This window comes from Castor canadensis, chromosome 4 (assembly GCF_047511655.1).
Source record: "Castor canadensis chromosome 4, mCasCan1.hap1v2, whole genome shotgun sequence".
NCBI lineage: Eukaryota > Metazoa > Chordata > Mammalia > Rodentia > Castoridae > Castor > Castor canadensis.
In genome coordinates, this window is record NC_133389.1 from 37,155,825 (window position 1) to 37,172,460 (window position 16,636).

Genomic DNA, 16,636 nt, shown 5'->3' on the forward strand with positions numbered 1-16,636 from the left:
GTCAGAACTTTTTCCTATGCCTGTGGCTGACTGTGGACATGAGTGTCCCATGCCAAGACAGCATTTAAATACCAAGAGATGAGATACATCACTGCACAGGCGTGATGCCTGGCACCCACACTACATCCAGATGGCTTGATGTGCAGAAATAGCCTTTGGGATCAAACTCAATGTGGCGAAGTCCAAACTCGTGATCTGTCCCTCCGGGTTTCTCTATAGACTAACTCCCCTCTGCTACTCAGAGACACAGCTCACAGTCTGTTAGGGTATAGTTGAAAACCAGAAATTGTCCTCCTCACCAACAACACAAACATTTAGTGAGCTCCTTCCACCTACAGAGCACTGAACTAAGCATTTGGCATACAGAGAAGTATGTATGATCCACACCTTCAAGTGTTTCTAGTCTAGGAGGGGATGAAAGATACGAACAAGAAAACATAAACATCTATATGGCTTTGCATGTAATGCCATACATGTTAAGTACAGAGAAAGTGATATGAAATTTCAAAACAAGTGGCTACATCTTGAATTCTGTAGTGAAACATCCAAATGACAAACATCACAGATACTAACACAGGAAGTTATCCTTTAGAGCTGCGTTGAATCCTGGAGAACTTCCTGTAGTGATAAAATGCAATGTTCTGCAGTGTCCAGCATGACATCATTACTCACATGTGGCCACACACACTTGAAATGTGGCCAATGAGACTGGAAAACTGAATTTTTAAACTTTTTTTAACATTTATTTACTATAATTTAAATAGCATACAAAGCTAGCAGTTTTCACATTTCACAGTGCAGTTCTTGAATATCTAATATTCATTTAGTACATAATAATGCAGGCTCAAAGACATAAAGTTAGCTAAGTTATTTAAGGCTGTTCTAATTCCTACTCCAGGTAAATCTTGATGCTACACTAACTCAAATCTAGAAAAAAATACCAATCTCATTATACTGGATTAGTGTAGTCACTCTCAATGAAATTTTATTTTCATAAAATCTGAGCTTGAACTTAAAGGTTACTAATTAACAACCTTCATGACTACAGTGGCTTCCTTGGTCTTGCTTATTAATATATGTCCAGTAATTTGCATCATAAGTAAAGAGTAAATAAAAGAATAAATTAGTAAACAGATATAGACAAGCATTGTTCATTGTTACATTTACCTCTACTGAATAAACTGAGCTGGCAGCTGTGATGAGAACTCTTTTACTTAGGTGAGGAATGCTGTTTTCATGATAACCATGAGTTAGGCTGATTCTAGGATGAGCCTGTCATATTCAAGTGTTCAGCCCATATTTATTGAATAAGCATGTTCTGTTTATTACTTGACTTGCTTCTCTCAGTTCACTACTTGTGACAGAGATTTTGTTCATTTTTTTTCTTATCCCACAGGATGCCTGTCATAGGAACCAGCACATATGAAATTCACCAAACTTTGTAAGTTGAACTATCTGGAAGGCAAATAGGAATTTTTGAAAAATCCCTACACTTTCTAGGGAGCAAGTTGGAAGGAAATAGAAGGTGTTTATTTTATTTTCCTGTCTTACTTCTATGTAGAGATTTATTAGATGTAACTTTACAATACAGGTTGAATATCTCTTATCAAAAATGTATCCTTATCTCAACCAGCAAAAACCCTTGTTCCTTCCTATTATTGCAAATAGAAATAAGGGCAAAACAGTTTCTGCTGGGTATTGAGGGGGTAGGGGGGAGAGGGAGGGGACGGAGTGGGTGGTAAGGGAGGGGGTGGGGGCAGGGGGGAGAAATGACCCAAGCCTTGTATGCACATATGAATAATAAAAGAAAAAAAATGTTTCTTATGCAAAAAAAATGTATTCAACCTGAAGTGATTCAGATTTTGAAATATTTGCATATATATAATGAGATATCTTGGGACAAACACAAGTCTAAACATGAAATTCATTTTTGTTTCCTATACACTTTATACACCTAGAGAGAAGGTAATTTTAGATAATATTTTTAGTGTGTATACATTTTGATTGTGACCTGGAACATAAGGTCAGATGTGAAAATTTCCACTTGTGCTGTAATGTCAGCACTGAAAAAGTTTCAGATTCTGGACCATTTTTGATTTCACATTTTCAGATTAAAGATGCTGCATCTGTATAAAGAATAAAATTCCCCACATAGTGAGGATTTGGGGAATGAGCAGTATGAGTTCATATTTTTATTTTTGTAAATTAAAAATATATTTTTATGCCTCACCTATCCCCTGGTCTTTATATTCACTTCTCTGTTAATTTAACAACCTTTCACTGAAATCTTCTCTAAAACTCAAAATATGTTCCTGTGAAACCCATTAAAAGGAAAGAGAATCTTTCCACATCCTCATGCATGTGGTATGAACACACATCAATGTACTTCACTTGATCTTTCCCAGTGGAATGGGCATGGGAGTTAACCAACACACTGGCACATGAGCTTCTTGTTTCTGCCAAACGTGTCAGCTGAGATGGGGTTGCTAATTTATTTATGGGGACATATGTCAATGTCACTCTGAGAAAATGATTCTAGGACACACACACACACACACACACACAAATCCGAGCTGCATGCAGCAGACCTTATGTATAAGTGAAATAGCCACCTGATCACTAGCTCTCTGGGAATTAGGGGATTCATGGAGCTCTGTCCCATCTTTGTCCTTGCTCACAGTGTCTTCCCTAACTGAACTTCAAATGAATCCCACTTAAGTAAAGTCAATTGCCCTAGGGAGGAGGTATCCTTTACCCTGTTCTCATAATGAGAACATAAGAGTAGGTTTTGGCAGACATTGGCAACAGGTGTGTGGTAAGAGGGTAGTCCTTCATACCAGGTCAGGGTAGAAGGAAGAGGAATAAAATAATGGCCTACAGGCCCTAAAACTCCACTGCTTCTAGAGATTTCTGTGGCCATAAATATGAAGTATCTGCCACATGAAAGGTGCATCTATTCATATCTTAAGCCCAAATCTCAGACACATTATCCAGTATAAAACTTTGTCCCTTTGAACAATTGCCCACAGTAAAACAATGTATGCATCTCTGTTCTAAACTCCATAAGGGACATGGTTTCCTGCCCCTGAGGTGTCTGAGATTCTTGCAATCTTGTTTAACACCTAGTATCCAGAGCTTCTCACACTCAGCAGGCAACAAAAGCGTGCCTACCCTAGGATTTTTGCTTGCCTTCATGTCTCTTGCTCAATAAAACCATTGTCCCTACCTCTATGATGATTAAGTCTCTAGACCCTGACTGTTTGGGCTTTTGATATCTACCTGCATAGCTGACTTCCCTGTAAAGTGGCCTCTACCTATGGATTTCCTGTACCTTCTAGCCCACACTTGTGTAACCAAGCCCTCAGCACTGTCTCCTCATCCTCTGTCTGAGACTATTGCTATCCACTTCTCAGCATAGCACCTAGGGTCCTGTCTTATATAGTAAAGTGACATGAAAGTTTTGCTACAGGGCTCAGACAACTGTTGCTATTGCTATCTTTGTTGACAGTTTGATGGCAGTGGTGAAAGTAAACTGATAGTAGAAATAGTGGCAGAGAAGCAGAATCCAGACTCTGCCTAATATTATCAGCTGCATGACCTTGGATGAAAGACTTAAACTCTCTAAGCTTCAGTTTCTCCATCTATAATTGGGTGACACTAATACCCACCTTGACGGCTCTTGGGAGAATTAAATGTTTGAACGTTCCCAGAACAAGTCTTGGCACATAGTAGGTAATCAATATTCAAGGTATTCTTTTCTCCCTTCCTTAAAATATCTGAGGCTGAGTCCAAGGTGAAGGCTGAGATTAGAGGCATCTGTTTATCCCCTCATTTTGCCATCTCCATTTCTATAGGCATTGCCCTTCTACGTCACCATGCTAGTTGTGTGAGATTTAACTTCCCTCACATTTGCATTTCTCATCTGAAAACAGAATGGATCCCACTTACTCATTTTCCCCACTGAGATTTCTGTTGGCTTCCATGGATGATTACATAATTGCTACTAAATATAAAGAACCCAGATAGGTTTAACATCATTTGGTTTTAACCACAACCTGACAGCAGAGGACCTTCTAATACACCTGGGGAATATGAGATCTACATCTGTTGAATCACCAGCCCTCATTGAACTTGATACTAAAAAACAGACCTAGGGCTCAAGTCCAGACCTCCTGAATTAAGACCAGTTTTCTAGTATATCACAAAAGTATAAAATCATATAACAAAATGAAGAGCTGTAAGTAAATAACAGGTTGAAAATATAGCCATTTTAACTGTACATGGAAAGCTTTCTATCTGAACTATCTTAAAGGATGTTTTTTATAGCTTCAGGAAATCTTGAGTTGGGTGCCAGTGCCTCATGACTATAATCCTAGATATTTGGGAAGCTGAGATTGGGAAGGTCACAGTTTGTGGCCAGCCTTGGACAAACAGTTCATGAGACTCCCATCTCCAAAGTAAGCAGAGCAAAATGGATGAGAGGTATGGCTGAAGCAGTAGAGTGCCTACTTTGTAACCACAAAGACATGAGTTCAATTCTCCTCCTACCAAAAAAAGAAAAAGAAAGAACATTTTTGAATTAAAGATATTTTAGGTAATCTTCAATGTTTTATTATTATTTCATCAGTATGGATTAATTGTACAAAGGGCCTTGACTATGATATTTTCATATACCTTAAAGGCTCCACCAAAAAACTCTTAGGACTGATAAACACTTTTGACAAAACAGCAAGACACAAAATCAACGTTCAAAAATGAGTAACTTTTCTCTACACCAATAACAAACAGGCTGAGAAAGAAATCAGGAAACCCTTACTTATTATCATCTCAAAAAATTAAAAACATATGAATAAACATAATTAAGGAAATGCCTCTAAAATTCAAATTATAAAATTTAGAAGAAATTGGAGAAGTCACCAGAAGATGGAAAGATCTCCCTTGTTCACTAATCAGCAGAATTAATAACTTGAAAAGAGCTACACTGCCAATAGCAATACACAGATTCATTGCAATCCCCCTCAAAATCCCAATGACATTTTTCATAGAAATAGGAAAATTATCTTAAAATTCATATGAAAGCACAAAAAATCCTTAATCATAATACCATAATCAAGTTGGTTTCCATTCCAGGGATGCAAGGACAGTTCAACATATGCAAATCAATAAATGCAATCAGCACTTAAAATAAAGGACCAAAATCTTTATATTACAGAAATTACATAATCATCTAAAAAAGATGCAGAAAAACTCTGTGACAAAATTCAACATCCCTTTCTAATAAAGGTCATGAAGAAACTAAGAATACAAGGAGTGTATCTCAACATATGACAACCTATAAACCACATCATATTAAACAGGGAATCTACAACTTTTCCTGTAACATCAGGAGCAAGACAAGGGTGCCCATTATCTCCATTCTTATTCAACATAGTATTCTAATGCTTAGCCCCAACAATAAGCTAAGAGTTAAAAAACAAGAAGGATACAAATAGGAGAGGAAAAAATATCAAATTATCTCTATTTTCAGTATGTTTCTTTTTCAGATAAGAAAATACATAGATTCTGCTTCACTGACAAATATTTGGTGACCTTTGATTTTTTTCTACATCTTTCTCACCTCCACCTTACCACCATGACCATCAAACTCAGATGCTGGGTGTTTTCTGAAAAAACATGAACTAAATGAGAAGATGAATGCAAATCAATCACAAAAATGCCATATTTAACAACACCTAAAAGACAAAGGATATATAGGTAAAGTATCCAGTATGTATAAACGAACATTTAAAAACAAACTTGGCACTGTGTCCTATGATTTTGGTGTTGGTAAGTTCATATTGTGCAGCATCTTTTAAAAATTTTTTTAAATTTTATTATTTTTACATTTACTCACCCGTGTATACATTGTTTGGACCACCTCCCCGCCCCCTAATACTTCTGGGCAGAACCTGTTCCACCCTCTTGTTCTCTGACTTGGTTGAAGAGAAAACATAAGAGATAACAAGAAAGACATAACATTTTTGCTAGTTTGGGATAAAGAAGCTATACAGAGAGATTCCTAGCGTTGCTTCCATGTACTTGTGTATTGCTACCCACACTGGCTCATCTCTACCAGACCTCTTCACCACTTCCTAGTCCCCTTCCCACAGTGGCCTGTGCCAGTTTAAGATTACTATATTCACTCCCCTACAGAGGATACATCAACCACATTCAAGTTTTAGGTTTCCTTCCCTTTCCTTATTCCTCCCATGGGCATTCTCCCCTTAGCGTGTGACCCATGTCCAATAATATTACTGCATTTGTTTTAGGTCTATAGAGCACTGGCCTAGTGTGCAGCATCTTGCTGTTGAGAAAACTGAAGACTGGCAGGGCTCTTAAATTCCACCAAGTTCATGACAACAGCACTTTTAATCAACTTGTCCTTCCATTCTTGACATCTGATTTATTCTATTTTATTTTTATTATTGTTGTACTGGGGTACATTGTGATATTTATAAAAGTTCTTACAATATTTCATAGCTGAATTCACCACCTCCATCATTCTCCTTTGTCCTCCCTCCCCCATTCCTGGACTAGTTTTAACAGATCTCAATTTTCCATTTACATACATGTGTTGATTCTCTTTAAATTGGTGGAAATCTGTGACAGACAGACTCACAGTCATATATTAATACTGAAAGTTATGTTCCTTTTCCTAGAAGAAATTTGTTTAAAAGGAAATGCACTGGAATTTCAAGATCAGGAAGGAAAATTTTTACTCTACTGACTTCTTTTTTTGTAGAGAATGCAGGTCATTGCTTGATTGTATGATAAACTTCTCAAAATGAGAGATTTTTTAACAAAACCTAAAAACTAAGCAACAGTGGCAAAAAATATATCTGTAGAGACATAAACTCAGTTTTGATGGCTGTGAAAGAAGCACATTAAGTGCTGAGGCTGGTCCCCGTTGAAGCTATTCTTATGTAACAGGTTAGACAGTTTTAAGTCGTGTGTGCATAGAGTTTCTGTTCCATTATGTGTGGTTGCCTTAGTTCCAGAGAAAGTTGTGTGTCATCCCCAAAGTTGGTTGATATAAACCAGTCTCTTTAAAACGCTGCTAGAATCATTCACTAATTCTCCAGGAGGATGAATGGATCTTCAAGCAAAAAGCCAACTTCCTGCCTGATTTATGAAGCACTCTGTATGGTTAGCATTGGTCTATTTCCTTTGACCTCAGATAGTTCTAAATTCAGCAAAAGGTATCTGACTAATATATGTGAAACATAAAGTAATACAAGGTTAGATTCTAATATAAGCTTCGAAAGCTGATGAGGGAGCCATCAAAAACCTCAGCAAGCACTGACTAAAATTCTTAGATTCTTATTTTATTGTAATTTTGAATGCAAAAGTTATTTGTAAGGAGATAACCTACAGTTAAACTACCAGTAGCTATAATCTCTCCAAGGACACTAGAGACCTTTACCATTTCTGGGCTTTCTACATTCTTCCTACTTTTTTCCCTTCCTAATATATGCCTTCCTTTCTGTATTCTTCCACTCATTCCTGGATTGTTATACTATTCCCCCATACTTTCCCTTATCTCAATGATTTTAAGATGCTATATCCCCCCATTAACTTATCTTCCTCAAGATCTCCTCTTTTCTTCTCTGATGCTGCATTGTCAATTGTGAAGAAATGAATGCTTACCAATAAGATCTCCTGAACTCCAAGGGAAAAAATCCTGGGAACCTAACGTTTGGGTTGTTAAACATCAGACAACCGTGCATCTCCTCAGCCTAAGATAACAGTCAAGAGTCCTGAAGTCTGATTTGGAGCTGGCACCTCTAGCCATCTACTATTTTGTCAGCAATTATTTTGGACTTAGCGAGTGGTCCAAATTTCCCCAAATTCCTGAAAGAAGGATTAGTTCCAGTCCTGATCATCCAGCTTGCTTCCCCATGTCCCACAAATCTAGAAGTCATCTTTAATCCCATGACTTATTCAAGAATAACCTTCACTTGTTCATTAAGTCCTGGACCTGTGCCACTCTCTCACCCTCAACTATGCAATCATATCCTATTCCAATATTTTCATAAGCTTTGAAATACAGTTGTTCTATCACATTTTACACCCCTGGGGTCAAGTGGCTGTCTTACTGAAGTTACCACTGAGTAAACATATCTATCATGACTTATAGAATGAGTCAGAGCAGTTTCAAAGAAAATCTAGAAGCAATCATAACTGGGCATCCAATTAAGGAATACTGACTCACCAATTCTCTTCATAGCACAGAGACATTGGTAATAAATACATGAACATTGCTGTCTAAGTAAAAAAGTATTTAGAAGAGTCAGAGTCAGAAAGTACAGAGCACTGAGAGCCTCAAAAACCAGTGTGTTACTTACATGCTCATTTCTACATAAACAATACAGAAATTTTCATAGAAATCTAAGTCTAAATAAGCCTATAAGGACCCTCTAAATTAGTCTAAGAAGAAAACCTTTTATGTAAGTACAATTGGAATTTTTTGTCTTTTGTTCTTAAAATTATCAAGATTTCCAAGATTATATAATGGGTGATATCTTCTTCTGACATCTTTCTTCTTCCTCTTGCTTCATCTTCCTTCTTCCTCTAGCTTCTGTCTTGAGGACAATCCTAATATTTTATTTTGCCTTCAAATGTGATGGCTTTGTCTTGCATATCTTGGTGCCAAAGAGCCTCTTTCTGTTAGTTCTTTTCCTCATGCAGATACCTAGTTATTAATATCACCCCCTGTCCCAAGGTATGGTAATTTGGACAAATTCTATGTGAAACATTTTTATGATTTTTTTTAAAAAATAAGTTACATTTATAGTCATTTTTCTTGCAAAGAGAAAAAAAATGTAGATAGTATTATCTGGAGCCAGATAGATGCCTTGAACATTCTGTGAATAAAGTTACTTCATATGTTTTGATTTTGGGGCATGTTCAAAAGATTATATACAAGAATTCATTTCAGTATACTTTAGAAAAATAAAAATAAAAGTGCATTCATATTTTACTACTCACATATTATTCTATTTTCCTGTTTGTGCCTGAAGACAGTTTTGCTAAATGTTCTAACAATAAATTGAGACCTGTAAACTCTAAAATCAGTTAAACCTAATAAAAACTTGGTAAGAACAGCTGGCCAAGGTGTCTTTGTTAACTAGAAAGTTATGAGGAAAATATAATGAGATTATATGGAGAAAACAGCCCCTCATTCCGTCTTCCTTCAGCTCCCAGGTTTGAGTGACCACAATCTCATATCTGTGGGAACAAACTCCATTTGAACTTGCAAGGACTAAGGAGAAAGGCAACACAAAACTTTAGTCAAGAGCTGCTAAGATTTTGAAATATTATTAGAACTTGGAACATAAATCTGAAAGCAAAAATGAATTAATCAATTCAATCTTTATGTGCAAATAAGTCTGCTAAAACCAACAAAAACTATCTTGATCTTTACACACTAAGACAAATGATTGAGAGCTAACACAATTGGAAGTAGCCATAATAAAAACAATACCTTAGGTTTACATAGCACTTATAATTTACAAAAGAATTTCACATACATTATTATTTTACCCTCACAACAATTTGTGGAGGAGAAATTGTTATCACCATAAATGAGAGACATTAACCATTCTCTCAAAGTCATACAGGTTTAGTTAGATGGTAGAAGATAAGAAGCACAGATATAATTCATTAGTGCGTCTAACACCTTGTTAACTGTGTGTACTACATTATGTGGCAAAGGAGTGTTACAAAGAGCATGAGGTACAAACACAGTCTAAATGAACAAAATAACTCTCTAGGCTAATTGGCTGAGGATGTTGCATGGACGCCATGACGCTTACTCATGATTAGAGAGGGTGGGAAAATTTCAGACATCTCAAGGGAGTAGCATAAAAATATTCTAGGTGAAAAAAACAAAGCAAAACAAGCAGGAAACAGTAAGGAATAATCAAGAGGAATGCTGGCATTATGGCTTGACCTTCAATGATCAAATTCATGCATGGTCCTTGGCTGTTACAATGTTTTAGAAGAACTACATGTTTTGACCAGGGAGCAATTGGTTCAACAATGTTATTCACAAGGGAAGAGGATGAATTGGTGACATTGCCAGTAGGAACATAATGTTGGATGTCACTGGTACAGCTATAGTGTCTCATGGGTAGAAGGGAAATTAATAAACAGAATGTAGGAACTCGTTAGTCTGTAGGAAAAAAGAAATAATGAAACTGAGGACCTGAACATGCCAAACTAGTGCAGGGCTGCAGGGCTTGGCACCTGCCTGCCCCTGCTGTAGATATATAGCCATCAGCTTCCACAGCTAATAAGCAAGCACAGAGAATGACAGGCTTTACCTAATGAAAATGGCAGCTATCAGTCTGTGACTTAAAAGGTCTGGCTCCAGTTCCTCTTACAGTTGATGATTTGATCCTTGTTGAATTAGTGGGGTTGTAACAAAGAGGCTGTATGTGAAAGCTGCCAAGTGTTCCTTTTAAATCCTCTCCAACTTTTTATTTTCAGGCTTTTTCACCAAAAATTGTGGCTACTTGTTAGTATATGCATTTTATTTGCCCTCTCAGGAGAAGAGTGTTATTACCTATTGAATACCTACCACCAAACAGCAGCAGCAACTTAGAACAACATCAAAAAATCTCCCAAACTATCTAATTGGGTTGATATTTAATTCAGGAATGTGTTGTTGGCCAACCATCACATTCACCTTTAAATTTTGTTTATCACCCAATGCAGGAGCACAATGTGCACCCATCATTTATGGTTTCAGCATACTTCATGTGACTTCTAGCTTTGACCTGATGGTACTCAAAAAATTTGATCTCGGACAGTTGGTTTTTCATGACAGTGAAATCCACAACATTGCTTGGAGACAAGAATGAAGAGTCACGTTGCTAATCAGATTTAGATTGGACCATGCAAGGAGTTTATCTTCCTACATACTCAGAAATTTACCAAACCATGTTTCTGACCCCTTCTCTCCTCACTGCCAAAATCTCCCCCATTTTCTCACAACTGAAAATGTTATATATCTTTACAGATTTTTTTTGATAGATTAACAGATTCCTCAAGATGTTTAATGGAGGTAGATAGACCAGACATTTTCATCTTATTTTACAGATTAGAAAACTAAGATGGAGCAAGACAAATAATTTAAAAAGATGTTTGGAGACCCTGTCCCTGCCTAGATCCCTCTGCCAGACTCTGAGACCAGTTTTGTTACCATCACCCATATTCTTTCCATGATTCTCTTCTATGATCATGCAACTTAAAATCTAGTCATAGAAGGCTATTAAAGAAAAGGTTATCCAAATCACAACTGAAAGAAACTGAGGGCCGAGATATTATGCAAGTTTCCCAAAACTACATAGGTAATAATCAGGGAAAGGAGAACGATAAAACACAAATGGTGTGGACTTTCTACTCACCATTTGTGATGCCTTTCTACTCATCAGAAATAAGTAACAAAATAGGGTAGCCTTAAATCATGCTCCATGCAGGTTTTTTAGAGTAACTCAGCAGTGCTTCCTAATCAGACACCAAGCACCAGAACGGCCAGCTTATCCATTCTGGTTTCTAAACTACAGCTTGCATTTGAAACGAGCAGCAGAAACATGGAGTGTTTGCAAAGAAATCAAACCAAATCAAATCAAAGCAGAATTTGACTCCTTAAGGAAATGTTCTCTGAGACAGCTGCCAGCATGGCCATCATGTAGGGATGTGTGGCATGTAGGCAGCCATCCATTCAGGCCACTGGCTACCAACAGCTGACTCTAGGAGTAGTATTTGAATCTACCCTGAGGGGGGCCAGAGCCCACAGACAGCTGGGCCATCTGTTCTGATAATACCACATTACTCTCTACACTCAGTAATGAAGGCTCCTGAGTAATCTTTCATCAGAATGACTTCACGGCATTAAAAATGTATTTCAATACATAGCTTGTTTAAATATTTAACCCTCTTCGGCTTTGAGAGATTGATTCGGAGCTGCAGTGTTTATATGGGCAGGAAACATTGATTTTCATATGCATGCATGCATTAATTCAGAAAGACTTGGGCACACACCAAAGGTTTTGATAAATGGATCTTTAAATCTCGGACTTTAATGGAGAATATTGGTTTGCCGCCCAGATCCCATCCCTCTGCTAGTATTTAAATATTTTCAACTCTCATTTCCTGATGGTAAGGAAAGAAAGTCAGTAGATGAACAGATTTGGAACAAGTATTTTGAGGAAAGTTTGTTTATATGACACACACACACATGCCCACATACATGCAGTGATATTATTCATTTTGTGGGCCCGCAGTGGGAGCTATTTGTGTACTGGGCTGTCCAGCTTTTATTAGATCTGTCTACAGCTCACCTTTTTCTGATATCTTGTCAATAAACTGTGACAACCACAGTGTATATTCAGCACATGCAGGGCCCAGGGGCAGAAAACCCTCTTACAAATTTCCATACATGGTGACATCATTTAAACTCATTTCAGATACCCAGGCATAGCTTATTTATCACCTACCTCTTCACTTTATTGAAGCTGCCATGCTGGGATTTATATTAGCTCTGACCATCAACTTTGAAAGCTGAAACATTTTACTAGATTTGGAAGACCAGCCCTGCTGTGTAGTCAGATTCCCCTACCACTCAGCTCCTGGTACTGGATAAGTAATCAATAATATCATGTATACAATCCATTCATCTGTATAGGTTACTACTAGATACTGATACCTTTATCCTAACCAACATAGGAATATCATCACTGAATATGTAAGAAAACAAGCTTCGGAGAATTTATGCAAATTTTCCAAGAGCAAACATCTTGGTGAGTAGATAGGCTGGAGCTATGACTCTTGGCTTTTTAATTTTCTGTTATGTCAGTAGAGACAAGTTCATTCTTCTATGATACATATCCATCAACTAATTAGAACAATTAAATCAAGATCTATTGGTCATATATTAAATATGAGACAATGCGTTGGCACTGGGAATACAGTAATAAGTAGACTAGAAGACAAGCTTTCAAGGAACTAGGGAAAGAAAATGCTTAGAAGAGAATTAAAAGAATGAGTATAATACAAATGAGAGAGTCCATGGATATAATACAATGAAATACTTCCAGAGATGATCAAAACAACAAGAAAATAATACAACCCAAGTATAGACTTTCTTCACCTATTGTACAAGAAAATTAAATGTAATTACCTAAAGCATCCATTGAGTATAATGAAGTAACTTCCTACGAATCTTAAATAGTAAAAGCTATGTAACATTTGGGGGAGACTGAGAAGATCATTGTTCATCATTTTCCATGTTGTGTGATTAGCTATGGGGGATAACTAGCAAATTGGATCACATAATATTTTCCAAAAGAACAAGAAAAGCAATGAACCTCTAATGGTTATCTGCATGACACATCATAGACCCTAAAAACTAAAATAGCATTTATGGAAACCTAATGCCCCAACACTTCCTCTCTACAACCATTGTTCTGCTGTTTCTTCCAGGAATCACTTCTGGGTTTATAAAGATAAGCAGATGGTAAGGTATCCTGGGTTGTTCTTAGCCATTATTCTGATATACTATGGGTACCTCATCTTCCAGTTATATTCGAAATAGTAAGTCACTCTAGTAGTCAAGAGTAATCTTTTTTAACATTATAATAATTTTGTAAATATTTCTCACTAGAGCCAAATAATGTACTGTTGTTGCATTCCCTTTTATACAGAAACTTGTTTTTCCCTTTCCTTTTCTCTACTTTGTTATTGTTTATATTCCCCTGGGGACTTCACTTCCAGACATTTTCATTCTCTTACTATTATCTGGATTTGAAACCCACTCTCTAATAATGTAATTTCATTTTACTCCAAGAGATTATCTTAACGTACTCCTGGCAGGATTGCATTTCTTTCCTAGATATGCCATCTTTATCATTCCTGGTTTAACTAGCTGAATTTTTGTGGAACACATCACCATTATGCTGCTTCTCACAAAAGGATGACTAGTTGTTAGTTGTGAGCTTTGTTTGTCCTTACTTTGTCCTCAAACTCAATTGATAGTTTGGCTGGCTACGGAATTCTAGGTTGAAAAGAATGTTTACTCGGATTTTTGAAGGCATTCATTTTTGGCATTCATTCTTACTGTTTTGAAAATAGAAGCCATACAAATGATTACTTTGTCAGTGACTTATAATTCTATTGAATTTCCTTGTTTTGAAACATGATAATTCGTCTTAGGGTACATATATGTTATCTTTCATTACACTCAGCACAACAACATTCTCCTTCAGTATAGAATTTCATACCCTTAAATTGAATATATTAAATATGCTATTATTTCTTTACTGCAAACTCTATATCAGCTCTTTAGATCCTGGATCAGCTATGTAAGTCTTTGGTCTTTTTTTTTTTTCTTTTTATAGTTTTAATTTTGTATTATAATTGATGGAAAATTTGACTTTATTTTACAACTTTATCTGATGGCCAAAAACTAATATTTTCATTTCATGAAGTTTTCTTACTTTTAAGTATCATTTTAATAGCACTTTTTTATCTTATCTAAGGATTTTGACAATGAGCATATCTGAGGGTAACAATGGCAAGGAATAAATTTAGTTTTCATTTGTTCCTTGTATTTGTCTCCATCAAGGAAATATTATTTCTTCCCTTGAATTCTATTTTTGTCTCATGTCTCAGGACTCCATCCACATTTAAGTGTGAGGCATGCTAAATTACACACAGTTTAGAATCTTCCCTTAGCAATGAGAGCACAAGCTTATTCTCCACAAACTCTCTTCTGCCACAAATACATGGAATAATTAATAAGATATTTAAAATCAAATTAAAGAACAACATAAACATCTATGTGACCCAGAGGTTGGCAACAAAATGCTACAATATATGGAACTAGGGGTCTGAGTCTGAGTGGGTGTGCAGGAAGGGTGGGCTTTGTGTGTGAAAGGAAAGGAAGTTTCCACCTGAGCCCAAAGGGATTGGTGTGGGTGCGGCTCTCTTACTCATGAAAAAGAGCAGCTAACAAAATTTCTTCAAATATTTCTTAGTTAGTGGCTACCATCAAGTTGCTGCCTTAGCAGGTGATATATTCCTCATGCACAGGAAAATAAGCAAATCTACTCTCTATATTTCCTCAGGTAAGTAATGATTCTAACTTTTCCATTGATGAGAGAAATAAGTGTTCATTTTAAGGTTCAGAACTTAACTGGAACTTAAGGATCAGTTAGATGCAACCACAGAAACCCTAGATTTGGGAAGATTACCAAAATAAGAAATCAGGAGGAGGAATAGAGAGAAAGAGAGTGAGAGAGTCTAAGGTACATCTACAACAAAAATTCATAAATATAAGATAAACCCAATTCTAAAATAGTCAATAAAATACAAAATCAACAGAATAAACTCTAGATAAGATTATATTTATAAAGCAGTATAGCAAAGTCTTATAAACAAATGTGGTTGTGATGCTCAAAGAGAAAAGTGAAAGGAATTATAGTCATAAAAACACAGCTACAAAAAAATCTGAAACAAATTAAAGTAGAAATGAGATACAGTGTTACAGTTGAGGTAAATTGTAGAGTAAATTAAGCCAGAAAAGAATTAATGAACAGAGCTGGGTGTGGTGGTTCATGCCCATAATCCCAACACCCAGAAATCTGAGGCTTGAACATTGCTAGTTTCAGGCCTGCGTAGTCTAAATAGGGAAAACTTGCTTTAAAAAAACAAGACAAAACCAAAAGAGAATTAATGAATAAGAAGAAAGTACTGAAGAATTCACCCAGAGAAAGCAATGGAGAGGTACAGAGAACAGAACTGAGAGACTTTGGCTGAACTTCACTTGGAATTCCAGAACATGAGTGGAAAGACAAATAGAAGAAGAGCTATATTAGAAGACATGGTGACTAACATTTTTATAGAAATAAAAAAAAAAAAACAATAATTCTCAAATTAAAAGTTTGCTCTGAGAACCAAGAAGAAGTTTTTGTAGTGAAAATTTAAAATATCCAGACAGTAGAAAAAAGCTCCAAGAAAAAGACATGATAGCTGAAAAGGAATTAAAGCTAACTTGAATACAGACTTTTTTTTTCTTTTATTCATATGTGCATACAATGTTTGGGTCATTTCTCCCCCCTTCCTCACACACCCTCTTTAACCCCCCACCCCGACTCTCTCCCCCCTACCCCCTCGCTTCCAGGCAGAAACTATTTTGCCCTTATCTCTAATTTTGTTGAAGAGAGAGTATAAGCAATAATAGGAAGGACCAAGGGTTTTTGCTAGTTGAGATAAGGATGGCTATACAGGGAGTTGACTTGCATTGCTTTCCTGTGCATGTGTGTTACCTTCTAAATTAATTCTTCTCAAACTAACCTTTTCTCTAGTACCTGGTTCCCTTCTCCTATTGGCCTCTGTCACTTTAAAGTATCTGCATTAGTTTCTCTGCATTGAGGGCAACAAATGCTATCTAGTTTTTTGGGTGTCTTACCTATCCTCATACCTCCCTTGTGTGCTCTTGCTTTATCATGTGATCAAAGTCCAATCCCCTTGTGTTTGCCCTTGATCTAATGTCCACATATGAGGGAGAACATATGATTTTTGGTCTTTTGGG

The 16,636-nt window shown here is 36.6% G+C and overlaps 1 pseudogene; it reads right to left on the reverse strand.

Moving 5' to 3' along the window:
• LOC109676378 (small ribosomal subunit protein uS3-like) overlaps positions 1-16,636 on the reverse strand; it is a 141,641-nt pseudogene that overhangs the window by 42,481 nt on the left and 82,524 nt on the right.